This window comes from Lepus europaeus, chromosome 6 (genome assembly GCF_033115175.1).
Source record: "Lepus europaeus isolate LE1 chromosome 6, mLepTim1.pri, whole genome shotgun sequence".
Classification (NCBI taxonomy): Eukaryota; Metazoa; Chordata; class Mammalia; order Lagomorpha; family Leporidae; genus Lepus; species Lepus europaeus.
Genome location: NC_084832.1, coordinates 57,365,976 through 57,381,336, shown reverse-complemented (window position 1 = coordinate 57,381,336; position 15,361 = coordinate 57,365,976). Strand labels below are relative to the sequence as shown.

At 47.4% G+C, this 15,361-nt stretch overlaps 1 protein-coding gene across 2 annotated transcripts in view; it reads left to right on the top strand.

Annotated features, from left to right (window-relative positions):
- Nucleotides 1-202: 202 nt before the first annotated feature.
- ENOX1 (ecto-NOX disulfide-thiol exchanger 1) overlaps nucleotides 203-15,361 on the top strand; it is a 599,613-nt gene continuing 584,454 nt past the window's right edge. For both annotated transcript variants that reach the window (XM_062194137.1, XM_062194133.1), the window contains exon 1: nucleotides 203-287. The gene's annotated coding sequence lies outside the window, so the exon portion shown is untranslated. The remainder of the gene's footprint in view (nucleotides 288-15,361) is intronic.

The window sequence follows — 15,361 nt, the reverse complement described above, 5'->3', positions numbered from 1 at the left end:
CGTGCGCACGCCCGCGCGCCCCGAGCCGCGGAGTCTCCAGCGCCCCTCGGCAGATCCCCTCTCCCGGGCGCGCCGCTACTCACACAGGCTTGCAGCCGCCACGGGGCGTCCTCTGTCTGCAGCAGCGGCGGCCGCAGCCCGGCCCGTCGCGCAGCTTCGTGCCCGGGACAGACTCCGGCAGAAGCCGAGGAGGAGGAGGAGGACGCCGAGGCGAGGAGGAGCCGTGCCGCGCCCGGCGCCCGGCTCCGCGCGGCAGGCTGCCTTGGTTCCCCGGACCGCGGCCCCAGGTGAGCAGCTGCGGGGCCCGCAGCCTGCCCCCCCCCCCGCCCCGATCGAGCTGGGGGCTCCCCGCCTCTGGCCCCCCACCCCACCCCCCGGCACCGGGACGGAGGTTGGAGGGGAGTGGGCGAGGGGGGAGGGGAGCGGAGCTAGAGGTGAGGCTGGTCGGGAGGGGTAGGTGGAACCTTCGGGGCAGCCCCCTCCCGCACCCCGCACCTTCCCTCTCCGGGACCCCAGCTGGAGCCCGGTGACTTTTCCCAGCCCGGGGGGGGGGTGGGGGTTCCCGGCGCCCCCCGACAGCTCCTCGGCGGCGCTTTCCCCGGCTGCCCGCCAGCCGGTGCCGGCTCCGGGCTCGGTGCCCGCCGCGCGCCAGCCGCCTCCCCTGCACCTTGGACAGCGCCGCCCCCGGCACCCCGTCCTGCGCTCGCCGGCCCCCTCCCCTCCTCTCTGAAGGCTGCCGCCTGCCTCCAGGACTGGCGCTCGGGTGCGGACTGTAAACTTTCCGGTCTGCTCCGGCTACTGTTGTGTTTATTTGTCAGTGTCCCCTCGCGCGGGGCACTCGGACACCTTGCACAGGTCTTGCTCGGCAGGAGCGCGCCCCGGCCCGCCTAGCCCCAGGCACCGGAGGCTCGGGGCTAGCTGGACTCGGAGCCCGCCAGGGTGCAGAGCCCGCGGCTGCACGCCCGCCGGCTCCCCGCCTCTCCCGACACGTGCGCGCCTCCCACGGACGCGGCCCCTCCCCGACCACCCCACGTCCTCCCCCTGCACGGCCACGGCTACCCCATAGGTTGGACACCCGGGGCTCGCGGGTCCTGATTGGCTGAGGGCGCAGCCCCGCCCCCTTTCGGAGGGGGGTGGTTCTGGAGTGTTGTGGTTGTCATCCCGCGGCGAGCACATGGGGGAAGTGGGGTCGGCCCGACAGGGGGCGAAGCCCAGCGGGGTGGGATCCCCGCGTCCCCCTCTGTGTGGCCATCAGCCACGCTCCTTACACTGGAGGACACACCTGGGCTTTCTCCTTTGCTCTCCCGCCCTCAATTTTTCCACTGCTGTTAATATTAAAAAGCAAAATAAAAAACCCAAACCTACTGTCTAACCGTAATTTTATGAAGCTTGTATTTGGTCTGTGGTAGAGGTTTTTTTAAAAAAAGATCTCGGAGAATGCGAGAAGCAAGTGCGTAAGGGGTGGGGGAGGATTTCGTGGCAAACTGGGCTGAGATTTGAGTCTGGTAGTTTGGAGGGTGCTTAAGGGCTCCGAGGAGGGTGGGGAAAGGGGCAGCGAGATGGGTTCTTGGCGGAGAGACACAGGTGAGAAGGCGTAGGTCGCTTGTAGGGTGAGGTGTGAAGGAGACGCCCGGGCGGACGCTCGGGCCAGGTGGGTGCGTTTGAGTGAAAACACCTGTGTCCGGGAAACGTGGTTATTTAGTTCGGTATTAGCACACGTTTCTTTTGCTAGCATCGCCCTTTTGAGAGGAGACTTTATAGTAACAACGTCTGTCCGCATCATGGATAGTGCTTTTTCCAGTTTCTTGTAATAAACAGATTTGCAAGTGGTAATGAATTTCCAAAAGCAAAAAGTCCCCTCTAGTGGGACGCATTCAATAGTTAACGTGCTTTTGAGATATTGTGAGGAAAGACAGAGGAGCCCTGCGTGAAATCCAGAGATTGTTCTGACATTATTTAGGGCCTTTGCAGAAATATATATGTGTATTTAAATGGTCCTGATTTCTCTTCATTTCAAGGCCTGATTGCCTCTGGCGTCTTCCAGCTTTAATTCCTTCTGGCTGTTTTGATGTTGTGTCTGTACATCTAAGAATATTGTAATTCTTATCTTTAGAAGCCTTGTCAATGCAAAACAAACAGCCACTGATGCAAGTTAATGTTGACAACTTTATATTGAGTACACTGTGTGCTATTTTATTTGTAAACTGGAGAAATATGCAACAGTAACATAGCACGACTGTTATTCCCCAGGGACCCATAACAAAACAAAGTGGGGAATCACATGAGGCTATTCCAGGGAGAACAATTCAATTACTTTAAAGACGAATACATTTTAAGATTCTTGGGTGTAAACAGCAACCCTATTTGAATTATCTCTCTACACGCTGGTAGCGCATCATATCAAGTAAAACAGCATATTAAGTATGTTGGATGATTTCAAAGTAGATGGTAAAGGCTTTCCAGTTATTATGTTTATGTAAGCCGACAGAATTATTCTACTGACTGCAGGACTTCATGTTCCAGGGACACTATTTGAAACATCTGACAAATTGGAAATTATTGCTATTGTTAGGAGAAATAATCCTACATTTTTGTTTCTCTGGTTCATGCCTTGATTTCCCCCAGGGTTAGTATTCCAGTTGTAGGCCTATGAAGTTTAGATGGGTTTATAGGTAGAGAGATTTGTATAATTACAGGTACACAAATGCATTTATGCAAAATATATGCACTTATGTCGGCACACCATTATATATTTACACACATAATTTTAGGATTCATTCAACGCGTTTGTTCATATAGATGCTATTGTTCTGCTTAGATGTTTCCCCCTTATTTCTTGTCCAAAAGGTGGCCCTGTTTTAAACTGTAGAAAGCATTATCACCAGTAGAATTGGCCAATAGATCATGGAAACAGACAATAGTATTTTGTTGCCTGGCAACCACCTACTGTGAATGAAAAACAAAGCCGTGACAGCTGCTTCCACATCCTGATACTCATACTGTAGCTCAGGCATTGCAGCCCTCCAAATGAGACAGGTCTAAGTTGCATTTGTGGAAGGTGAAGCTGTTTCCTTTTTTTTTTCCTTGGATGTTTTAAAAAGAATAGTAACGTTTTTATTCTAATAAGAATAACGTTGTTATTGCGGGGTGACATGAAGCCTCTAACTTCAGTTGCCCCCTTCAGGCTAGAATCAACTGAAAAATTCAAGATTGGGTGGAGTGTTTAGATCCTTCTCATTCTTCCCTTTATAGTTACTAAACATTGTAAGCACATTCTCTGCTGCCATCAGGTGCTCGTAGGATATTGCACAACTTGTGTCCTCTGAGATACCTTAAATGGATGACAGGACTTTGCTGCTAGGAGGGAAGCAGCGGGGGCTGCTCTGGCCTAACCCTTTCATTTTAAGAGACACTGAGGCAGAGTGAGGTGATGGGACTCCACCTGCCGTGACAGAGCCAGGCTCAGGATGTCTTCCCCTGCAACTCTTAAGCGTTTCTACCCTACTTTCCTCCTGGAAGTATTCTTTGTTTTATATTCACATAAAGTTTGTAACCCAGTTTTTTTTTTTTTTTTCATCTCAACAAGGATCTTTAAAAAATGAGAGTAAAAATTTAATTTTGGTAAACTGGTTTTAAATGTATGCAGTGTATTCTGCTTTCAACCTCCAAAAGTCTCCTGACTCCCACCTCATTCCTGGAATGAGGACACCCACTCCCTTGCTTTGCTAGTGTTCATAGTTTTGGATAACCTTTAATATCATTTCTTATTCTCTGTGTGAATTTATAACTGGGATGAGATTGAAGATGGTGTTGATCAGTTGGTATGCCTGCAAGACTTTAAACATTGTATCTAATTAGCCAGTCATTTGTTACAGTCCCCTGTCCTTTGACACAATAGACATAGTGTTGGTGTAGTGATCTGGGCTCCTTAAAACAGGTGGCACACACTGGGCTGCAGGATTCTGGCTGCAGTCTTTCATCACAGCCTTGCCAAAGGTGTTACCTGCCGCCTATTAGTAGAGGGTGAGTCATCGGTCTCTCAGAGCAGTGCAGGTTGTTTCTTGATTCTAAAATGATAAATAGATTATTGGTGGCAAACTTGGAGCACATATGCACTATTTAAGCATTTCTTCTAAACTCAGGAAATGTATCCTGTATGTGATGCATTTCCAGGTTCCTCATGCAATTTTAATGAGTCTACTCCATTGTTTATGAGTCATGACAAAAGTAAGCACTTAACTTTAACAGAACACCTTAAGTAGATAAACCTGGAGAAACAGTGTAGCGAACAGTATTAAGTACCCCTGAAGAGCCGTTTTCACCAAAAAAGATGCACAATGGCAGATTTGTAGGGGGCAGTCAATTGATTTACAGCATGTTTAATCTAGTTTTAGAAGCCTGCCATTAACATCTAGCTAAAAGGGTTTTCAAACAACAGTTTGGCAGGTTTCAGGGTAACTTCTCTGATTTTTTAAAAGTGTACACCCACTGTACTCACTGTCTGGATGTAGTGTGCCATTTGTTCAGGAAAAGTACGTGTTCGGGACCTCTCAAATTGATGTGAATTTCAAGGGTGCATAGTGGGATGTTAAATATTCTGTGGTTTATACATTCAATGCACTGGACTCTTGGAACTCAATTAACTTCCCTCCCCTGTTATCATTTACAAGATAATGTGTGTTTATGTGTATGTATAGAAAGATACATAATACCTACACATTCTTTGTTTCTGCTCTTTTCATCCTTGTGATGGAAAACTAAAGGGCCTGATTTGTTTTTTTTTTTTTTTTTAATATGGCAATGAGGACCTTAAACAAGAGATATTTATGTTTTCAATTTTCATATGTCAGCTTCTGCTGTTATAACCTGTAAACTCTCACCTACCTATATAGAATGATTGCTAAGAACAAGCAAACAAATAAATATATGAGCAGCATCTGCAAGCAGCTTTCCATTTGCTACTTTCCATGCTAGCCGGAAAAGCATGTTTCCTCTTTTTGAGACTCACCTACGCTTCCACTCACATCCACATCCACGTAGAATTTCATGTCCTGTAGGTTTTTATTTTAAGGTTAGACAGGAAAGTATTTGGGTGAACTCAGCATCATAGTTTTAAAGTAAAGATGATGTATTCAGATATTCAGAAATGTAGTAAGATAGGAATATTTAAAGGGAATTATTCCCTTTTGGAAATTTTCACATTTATGCTGACAGTGTAACCCATGGCACCTAAAACAGTGCCCAGTACCTACAGCACAGTTTGGCATGTGGTAGGCACTCAGTATAAATTTATAAATTTTGTGAATTAATGTACCTTCCCTCCCTCTTTGTGTAATATTGAAAACATACCAGCCTTTGTGCAAATAAAGTATAGAGGATGAAGACAAAATTACTGTAGTTTGTAATTATTTCTTTCTAAAAACTCCAAAATAGCTAACCTAGTGATATTTCGGAGCATATTTCTTGTCAGTGTAGACAGTTATACCAGGGCTATTGATTTTCCCCAAATACAGCCATCCTAAGTATAGAATAGCTCTTTAATAGCCCACAGCAGCATAACAAAGATTATAGCAGCAAGTCCAAAGGAATACTTTATTTAGTTGGTGCTGGAGGGTGAAGTTTCCTAGCCCCAGTGTAATTATCCAGGCTGGCGTGTGGCCAAGGTGCTGTGGTTAACATCCCCAGCAGTGGGAGAAAAGCCCCTGGTAAGGTCTTTAATGACTGTGAGTGGCCAGAACCTCTGCTTTGGTTTCGATTGCCAGAGAGCATCGGGCAAGCCTCAGAAGCCATCGTGCACCTGTGGGACAGAGCCCAGAGGTGCCATCAGGGCCCACAGCCAAAGGAAGAAGTCATAATCCTCAGTGTTCAGTGCCACTGAAGTAAACCTTTCTCCTAATCTTGCTGCTGTCTTCATGAAGTAGATGGGGAGAGGTCGTGTCTTTGAGACTGCCCTGGTAGGTAAAATCTGACATACTCGTACTCTTCCTCTTACTGCACACCTGAGGTGGATCAACCCTAAACCAAAAACCTGAAAACATTTTTGAGTGTCAATGCAATAATACAAGTAGAAAATTCCACGTCTGACATTATCAACTTTTGTCTCCTGGTCCCAAGCATTTTGGATAAATTAAGGCAATGAACCTGTATTATTCTGGATGGATTCCTGAGTTTCTTGCATATATCAGATATTCAGTACATAAAATGTTCACAGAAAGTGCATATTATGAAAAATGTATTTGAAAATTTAAAAAAAGTTGGTGTCAAAAATAAATTTTTAATTCCATTTTCCCACATAACATTTTAAAATACCCTCATGTATTTAATTATAATAGTGGAATTATACTTACTATTTTAAACAGATAAGGAAGATTACTTTATGGTGATTTTATTTAGGGAACTTTTGAATATCATTTAAATAATACCATACTATAGGCATTTTTGTTTGGAGATTATTTCTTTAATTTTTAATGAACATTTGTTATATGAATGGTAGTGTATTTGGCTATGGGGATCATAAAGATTCTTTTTGAAAAAGTTTATTCATTTTTACTTATTTGAAAGGCAGAAGAGCAGAGACACGGGAGGGGGCATGTGACAGGAAATCTCTATTTTCCATCTATTGGTTCACTCTCTACATACCCACACACCACAGTGCTGGGCCTGGCTGAAGTCAGGAGCCAGTAGCTCCATCCCTGCCTCCCATGTGGGTGTCAGAGACTCACATGGGAAGAGCCAGCACCTGCTGCTTCCCAGGAGCATTAGCAGGGAGGTGCTCATGGAAGAGAACATTGTGTTTGCATTCTGTGTGGTTTGACAGGTATTGGGGTCAGCTGGTCTAGAGAGCAGGGCAGAAGACAGATCAGGGAGGACCTGGTAGGGTCCACCAAAGATTTTTCATATAACAGTGTTGCCAGTTTTTCTTAAATCTGCTCATTTATAGGATTTTTGAGTCCCACTTATGACCCACCAAAATTGCAATCCTAAGGGCTGTGGCCTGGTGGTCATTTCTGTAGTCCTATGACCTGACACCCCCTGCTGCAGTATGTGTCTGCCAGCCCCTCCTGTTCTCCCTGGAGGGATTTCTCTCCCACAAGTGTGGCTGCTTGGTGGCATGTTGCAGTTAATGGCCACAAGGGCAGGCCTCAGACAGTGACAGAAGACAGGAGGCGATAGTCTTGCATGCTCAACCCTCAGGCACAATAGCTTGATGCATTTGCTTCACTGTGTCCCAGGGTTCCCCACAGCTCAGCCTGCTTTACTGCTGCTACTTTAGCGACTGCCTCCCTTCCCCACTTCTCTCCCAGCACTTCCTAGGATCCACTCCCAAACAAATAACTGGCGATTGAGTTCTGTTTCAAGGTCTGTTTCAGGGGGGTATTCTTTAAGATAGGCAAGAATATACTTTCTTAAAAATAGTGAGGTGACTTTGGGACACCCAGCCTCAGGCGATAGGGAACCACAGAAGGATTAAGGTGAAGGTGTAAGGGGCGGGCATTGGATGTAGCGGTTAAGCCGCCACTTGGATCCCAAATCAAGGGTGTCTGACTTGAGCCCCAGCTCCTCTGTTTCTGATCCAGCTGCTTTCTAGCATGCACCCTGGGAGCCAGCTGCTGAAGGTTCCAGTACTTGGGTCCCTGTCACCCACATGGGAGACCCAGATTGGGTTCTAGCCTCTTGCTGTCTTAAAGGTGTGAACCCATGGATAGAAGATCTCTGTCTCTGTGACCTTCAAATAAAATGAAAATAAGTGAGTTTTTTAGAAAGGATGAGGGTATTGCTGCTTTAGATTTGTTGTCTAGAAAGATCGCTCTAGCAGATGTAGAGAATGGATTAATGGCAGAGGAGCTGGGGGCTCGGGGATTGGCTGGGAAGCAGCACTGCTCAGCCAATGAGGAGAACTGAAGCTAAGGAGGTGACCTGGCAGGTAGAGATGCAGGAAGGGACTCAAGATGGATTTGGATGGAAAGTTGTCTGGAAGAAGTCAGCACGGGCTAGAAGCCTGGGGAGTGTGGTCACTTAGCTCACTGCCTGTCCCCAAATGAGCTTGCAGTCAGTCCTTCTCCCTGCCCCATTGCCTGCCTCTGCCCATTAGACTTGGCGCCATGCAAGGATAGGGGATCCTTTATCTTGCCTGTAATCTTAGTCAGGCTTCCTAGAGTTAAGTAGTATAATTCCTGGGCATAAATAAAAGACAAAGGAAAGATAAATTGAAGAATATAAATAATTCACCATCAGATCATTAAAGGAAGAAAGTTACATTTTCCAGGAAGGATTTGTGGAGTTGTAGAGGAGGAGAGTTGGGGAGCTGTCTATGATTCATGGCCGTTTTGTGATGAATAGTGATTTTTCCCCTTGCTCTTGGCCAAGAGGTGATTTTCATCCTCCGTCAGTTTCTGGAAGACCTGGCGTGACTCTTGATGCACTTATATCTATTGTTTTCCTTGCTGTTCCGATAGCCTATATTTTAGCTAAGTGAATGAGTGGCGGCCGGGGGTGGGGTGGGGTAAGGCTCGTTTTTTCCCTCTTGTTCTGTCATACAGCCAGGCTTTTGACTGCAGTTTTCCCCTACCGATTCTTAAGTCACCAGCTCCCAACAGAGAACCAGGGGCCCAGAGAGTGGGAGAAAGCAAGCATCAGGCCACAGAGAGAGTAGTTTTGAATTAAATGCTTCACTATGCAATGAACAGGTTAAAGCTTGTTAGATGATATGAAGTAAGATAAAGGAGCCTTCTAATTGTCCCAAGAATGAATACTAATATTCTAGCTCTGTCTGTAATCAGAGATGTGAATGGTGAACCAAGAGCAAGCCATCGCATTTTAGCCGAAGTAGTACCGAGTCAATGACAAAGGAAAGACCAAATTATGAGAAATTGTCAGACTGGCCCACAAAGAGCCTCCCTGGCTTCGCTTCACAGGGAGAACAAAGAATCACGGCGCAGAAACACTGAGCATGCGAGCGTGGGAGAGGCCGGGGACATGATGGGTGAAGTACCAGGGGAAGGAAGATGCTTTGTGAAGTTAGGATGTTACGCACGTATTTGTGGCATTTCCAGTTATGCTTTTTATTTGGAGGTCATCGCTGGTTGGCATCTAGTTGTAAGGAATACTGTAGAGAGAGCCTGTGTACCCTTTACCCAGTTCCTGCCAGGGTAACGCCCGGTGAACCTGGAGTGCAGAATTACAGCCAGGACACCGACTTCTGTACAGTCTACCCAGACGCTCAGACTTCCTCACGTCTACTTGAACTCATTTGTGTGTATTTACTTTTATGTGATATTTAAAGAATGTAAAAAAATCAGAGCTTTTTCATTCTGCAATGAAAGAAAGAAAAAAGGAAAGGAAAAGAAAGGAAGGGAAGGGGGGAGGGGATGGGAGGAGAGGGAAAGGAAAGGAGAAGAGAGGAAGGGAGGGAGGAAGGGAGGGAGGTACAAATCCTGCTTGGACAAATCCTGATTTCTTTGTACCTGCAGTCAGGTAAGTACAGCCTGTGTTCCTCAACCTCCTTTCAACACTGATTTCTACAGAGCATCCCTGGGGCCACCCACATGTGACCGGAAGGTCAGCAGTCCACCCCACAAGCCAGAGCTTCCATATTCCTCATTTGTGACGCCTGCATGACAATAAGCAGAGCTTTTGGAAGCATGGCTTCCTAATAGATGCATGCTCCTTCTAGCTCACCAGGACTCCCCCTGCCCCTGCACGCCCATCCTCCCCTCCTGTGCTGGGGGCAGTACAACCCGCCCTTCCCTCCTGCTCTCCCTGTCTGTACCTTGCAGGTTGTTGGCTCACTGTGTTCGGCTCTTGGGAGGCAGCGGAGGTTGGGGTGGGGGGGAGGCAGAGAACAGGTCTTCCTGGGGTGGGAGTCCCTGGCTGTAGCACAGCACCTGTTCGAGGGACCCTCCTGCACGGGTTCGGGTTGCTCACCAGTGACCTTGGCCCAGGACTGCAGCAACACCACCCGTGCTCTTATCTGTCAAGCCTGGGGAAGGTAGTGGCTTCCTGATGGTGCTCATCTCGGAGCAGCCTCACTCTCCGGTGTTAGGCTTTCTGCGCCTCCATCCCCTGAGTACCAAGTCTCTGTATTGAATTTCCTCAGTGGAAAATATTTGAAGAGATTTCTGGTTTCCGACTTAGACGTTTCCCAGTTTCTCAAAGCATGGAAATGTCATAAATCTGATGGTGTTCTGGTTTCTTCCACTGCAAGAATCTTGTTAGCTGCGTCTGAGGTGGAAGATATCCGTGGGGCGGGCACTTGGTGTAATGGTTCAGACCTCAGTGCGGTGCCTGCATCCCACCCTGGAGGGCCCAGTCCTGGCTCTGTATTTATAGGTATCTGTAGTTACAGTCTGAGCCTTGCCACTGGGCATCTCATACCCTTCTTGACTTTTCATTCCCCCCCAGCTGCCGGTGTTCCAGACTTCGCTTGCTCTTTGTCACATTCATTTGACGTTTTGGCATTCTCCCTCCAATGCCTTTTTTTATTCTGTCCTTCAACCCCTTACTTGCTAACCTTCCCTACCTTACTTTTCACCAGCCATTGTTCCTGACCTCATCGCTGTGTGTAATAGCCTTCAGATATTACCATACTGGTCTCCTGACTCACTCCCGAATGTACTTCGGGTTAAAGGTCAAATCTCTGCTTACATCAGGGTTTGCTTTTGCTGGCACTTCACTTTCCTGCGTACAGGTGCGTGTCCCGTGCATTTCCAGCCCCCTCCATCTCGTCGCCTGTAGAAGTGTATGTGCTTCTACAACAGTGGTAGGAAGGTTAATACGGATGCCTTGGGAGGAAAGGAATGTCTTCAAGTGTAAAGCAGATTAAGAAGGTGAATCAGAGGAAGCAGAGCAGTGGCCACCTTGGTAGTCACACACACTGCCGTAAGGAAGGGGACATGAAGGAGCAGTTTGGGATCCTTAGAGATGACGCTGGGGCGGTGTGGTGCTGCTCACGCCGCACCTGTGTTGGAGCACAGTCTTGGTCTTTGCTACTCCAGCAGTCCTATAATGGCTTCCTGCCTTCCCCTGGTTCCCAGGCAAACACAGAGATCAAGGGAAGGAGTCTCTATCAAGAAAAAGCTCTAAAGGTGTCTTCAACTAAGGCACTCAAAAGGGCACACAAAGCACCGGACTGTAGGTGCTCCGCCTGCAGATGGCAGGAAGAAGTTAACTCTGAGCAGAGCAGCACACGTTGGGGATGCTCTTAAAATGAACAGGAATGAAAATTAGTGGACGCAAGGCCTGGGAAAATTCAAAGTGTTGGTAGAGGAAGAATTTAAGTATTGAAAAATTAGCCTGGGGCCAGCGCTTGTGGCTTAGGAGGTAAGGCCGCTGCCTGCAGTGCAGGCATCCCATAGGGCGCCGGTTCTAGTCCTGGCTGCTCTTCTTCTGATTTAGCTCTTTGCTATGGCCTGGGAAAGCAGGAGAAGATGGCCCAAGTGCTTGGGCCCCTGCACCCACATGGGAGACCCGGAAGAAGCTCCTGGCTCCTGGCTTGGATTGGCCTCGCTCTGGCTATTGTGGCCATTTGGGGGCTGAACCAGCAGATGGAAGACTTTCTCTCTCCCTCTCTTTCTGCCTCTGCCTCTCTGTGGCTCTGCATTTCAAATAAATAAATAAACCTTAAAAAAGAAAGAAAAATAGCCTGTGGCCTGAGTAATGAATGTCCTCAAGCGCTGCTGTTCTGCTGCCCCTGCAGTGGGAGCTGGGCTGGGGCACGCACTTATGAACAGATGGATCTTTCTGGCACCTGCCTGTAAGGATGCTCACTTGCCTCTGCTCTCCAGTCATCAGTGTTAGTGAGTGCTGGGCTAGAGAGTGGCAGATTAGGTGGCTCTGGATGAGATGACAATGAAAGAGAAATGAGCTGATGTTAAAGGGGCATACGCTTGGCCGGCGCCACGGCTCACTAGGCTAATCCTCTGCCTGCGGCGCCGGCACCCTGGGTTCTAGTCCCAGTTGGGGCGCTGGATGCTGTCCTGGTTGCTTCTCTTCCAGTCCAGCTCTCTGCTGTGGCCCGGGAGTGCAGTGGACGATGGCCCAAGTGCTTGGGCCCTGCACCCGCATGGGAGACCAGGAGGAAGCACCTGGCTCCTGGCTTCGGATCGGCGCAGCACTGGCTGTAGCGGCCATTTGGGGGGTGAACCAATGGAAGGAAGACCTTTCTCTCTGTCTCTCTCTCTCTCACTGTCTAACTCTGCCTGTCAAAAAAAAGGGGGAGGGCATACGCTTAAAGGGAAGTAATTAAGACATAGTTCTGTGTCTTGGAAAAATTAGCCTTCTAGAGAATACAGTGCAAGACTAGAAAAAAATATCACTTGCACACCTGTCATCACCGAAGAAGCCTTGGTTTAGTAGCAAAACCCCAATTACACCTGCTCTCTGGTGAGCATGTCCTCTACTTTTCATTTCTGTTTACCTCTCAGAACTGGCTGACCCTAGGGTCCTTCGTGTCCTGCTAGTACTCCGTGCACTGCCCTTCAGGAAGGTCGTACCTGTGCCAGAGCAGCTCTCGGTGTGTGGTGACATCTTGCACAGCCTGGTCTGCCTGTTTCAGATGCATCTTTCTGCATAGATGCACTCCTGCTTCTTCCCTGACTCCTCAGTGATGTGGAGAGAGCTTTTAAATGGAGTTTTCTTAAGTGCGCATTTGGGACTTGATTCTGTGAAGTAACACAGTACAGGTGCTGTGCACATTAGAGAAGCTGTGTCCTGTGCGTTTGTTGGTGCATGTTCTATTGTGTTGAGCTGACTTTAAGTAGTTTCTGATTTTCTTCACCTCATTATTAAGGGAATCATTTTGACATGTATGTATTTTTAAGTCTCACATAGCACGGTGACCAATCTTGATACGGATTTTGCAGAAGATGAAAAGTTTACTGGATAGTCCTTGTGCCAGATGAATATGTATTTCTTGTGGCAACCTCACACTAGCTGCTGGGAGCACAGTGGTGAATGAAATCATCACCATTCTTGTCCTCCTAGGGGTCCACGGTTTACTGGAAAGGGTGTTAAACAAACACAAAAGTAATTACGGAATTAGAACTCATGAGAAGTACTTGGAAAGACCAGGTGTTTCTGAAAGGGCACAGTGTGGGTGAAGTCATGGGAGGCTTGGATTTGAGAATTTTTTTAAAAATTTCTTAAGGGTGAGTTAAATTTATTAAGGGTAATTGGGTGGAGAGGCCCATGTGTGATACCCAAATGTGAGAAAAAGCATGACTTTTAAAGCTGAAAAATGGCCAGTGTGGCTGGAGGGCAGATGAGAGTGGACAGAGCTGGGGATGAGGCTGCTGAGACGCAGGGTAGGGCCACGCTGCAGACTCTGGACTTCTGCTAAAGTGTAATGCGGAGGGATGGAGGGTTTTTGTTTGCTTTCCTTTTGCTAAAAAAAAAAATTAGATGAAATTCACATACCATAACATGAACTACTCTGAAGTGAACAATCAGTGGCTTTGGTACATTTACAACGTGGTGCAACTGCCATCCGTATCTTTTCTGAAACATTTTTATCACCCTCAAGGCACAGTGTCCATGACCCATCAAGCAGCCATGGAAAGGTTTTTTTTTTTTAATTATTTATTTATTTGACAGGTAGAGTTATAGACAGTTATAGAGAGAGAGAGAGAGAGACAGAGAGAAAGGTCTTCCTTCTGTTGGTTCACTCCCAAAATGGCTGCTACGGCTGGCGCTGTGCTGATCCGAAGCCAGGAACCAGGTGCTTCTTCCTGGTCTCCTATGCGGGTGCAGGGACCCAAGCACTTGGGCCATCCTCCACTGCCTTCCCGGGCCACAGCAGAGAGCTGGAGTGGAAGAGGAGCAACTGGGACTAGAACCCAGTGCCCATATGGGATGCTGGCGCCACAGGCAGAGGATTAGCCAAGTGAGCCACGGCGCCAGCATGGAAAGGTTTTAAGGACAGTGATGTGCCCTGATGTGTAGTCTATCAGATCTTTCTGGTAAGTTTCTGGAGAAGGGATTGGAGAGGGCAAGACTAGAACCAAGGAAACCAACTTGGAAATTGGGAGCATTGTCAAGTCCTTGGACAGGGGGTGGTGGCTTCCTGGACAAGAGACAAGAGTAGGGTCCATGGATAGGAAGAGTAGAATGAGCCCAGGTGGAGTCCAATAATCAGGTAGATGATCTATAAGTGACCAAGTAGCCTTGGAATTATCTGCAGCACTTTTTCCCAAGGAGTGATCCATACGCGGTACAGATGTATCTGGGATGTGTGTCAGTTGGGGCTCCTCAAGACCACTTCAAGTTACGCAGAAGGACAGAGGACGTTTGTGCTGGACTTGTAAGGACTTGTATTGGAGCTGGGGTTGGAAAACTCCTCATTACCGTCTTCTTTCCCGTTTTGATACTTTTTAAGAGCTAAGGCTGCTAATAGTCCATCTAGGTGGGAGTGCATTAGAACCAGACACAGAGTAGACAAGTGGATAACCTGGTGCATGCTTGTAATTTTGAGTGGTAGGGGTGCTTTTGGGGGATGCAACCTTAAAGTCAAATACCTAATATAGGCATGTGAACAAGTGTTTATTTTCTATTCTTTTCTGTCTCGGAATACTGTAACTCCCCCAGAATTGAACAGGGACTGATGGTGAATAATGGCATTATCATGAAGTAGAGTGTAAGTACCGTAGAGTGATTTTTAAAAAATATTTATTTATTTATTTGAAAGTGAGAGTTACACAGAGAGAGAAAGAGGCAGAGAGAGAGAAAGAGAGTGGTCTTCCATCTGCTGGTTCACTCCCCAGATGGCAGCAACAGCTGGAGTTGTGCCGATCTGAAGCCAGGAGCCAGGAGCTTCTTCCAGGTCTCCCACATGGGTGCAGGGGCCCAAGGACTTGGGTCATCCTCCACTGCTTTCCCAGGCTGTAGCAGAGAGCTGGATCAGAGGTGGAACAGCTGGGTCTCCAATTGGTGCCCATATGGGATGCTGGCGCTTCAGGCCAGGGCATTAACCCAGTGCGCCACAGCACCGGCCCCCAGTATAGTGATTTATTATAAACGAAACATAGCAGCTGGAAATTAACTTGTAAAACCAAGCATCCTGGCATCTTTGCAATTACTTTATGACTGTAAGTTTTCTATTACTTTAAAGAGATGCTCACATCAATGGTCCAATTTTAGAAGTCAGAGTTTTCGAAAATTGTAGTTTGTTTTTTGTTGTTGTTTGTTGTTTTGTTTTGTTTTTGGTGGAGGGGATCCTACAAGTCACAGTAAAACTCACCAAGAAACAAATCAAGATTTTATCTTTGACTTCTGTTTTCTGCTTGTCTTTAATGAGTTTTGCTCACTCAGGGCTACCTGTTAGATCGGTCAGTTTCAGCCTGAATCTGTAGCACTCAGATGTTTCTAC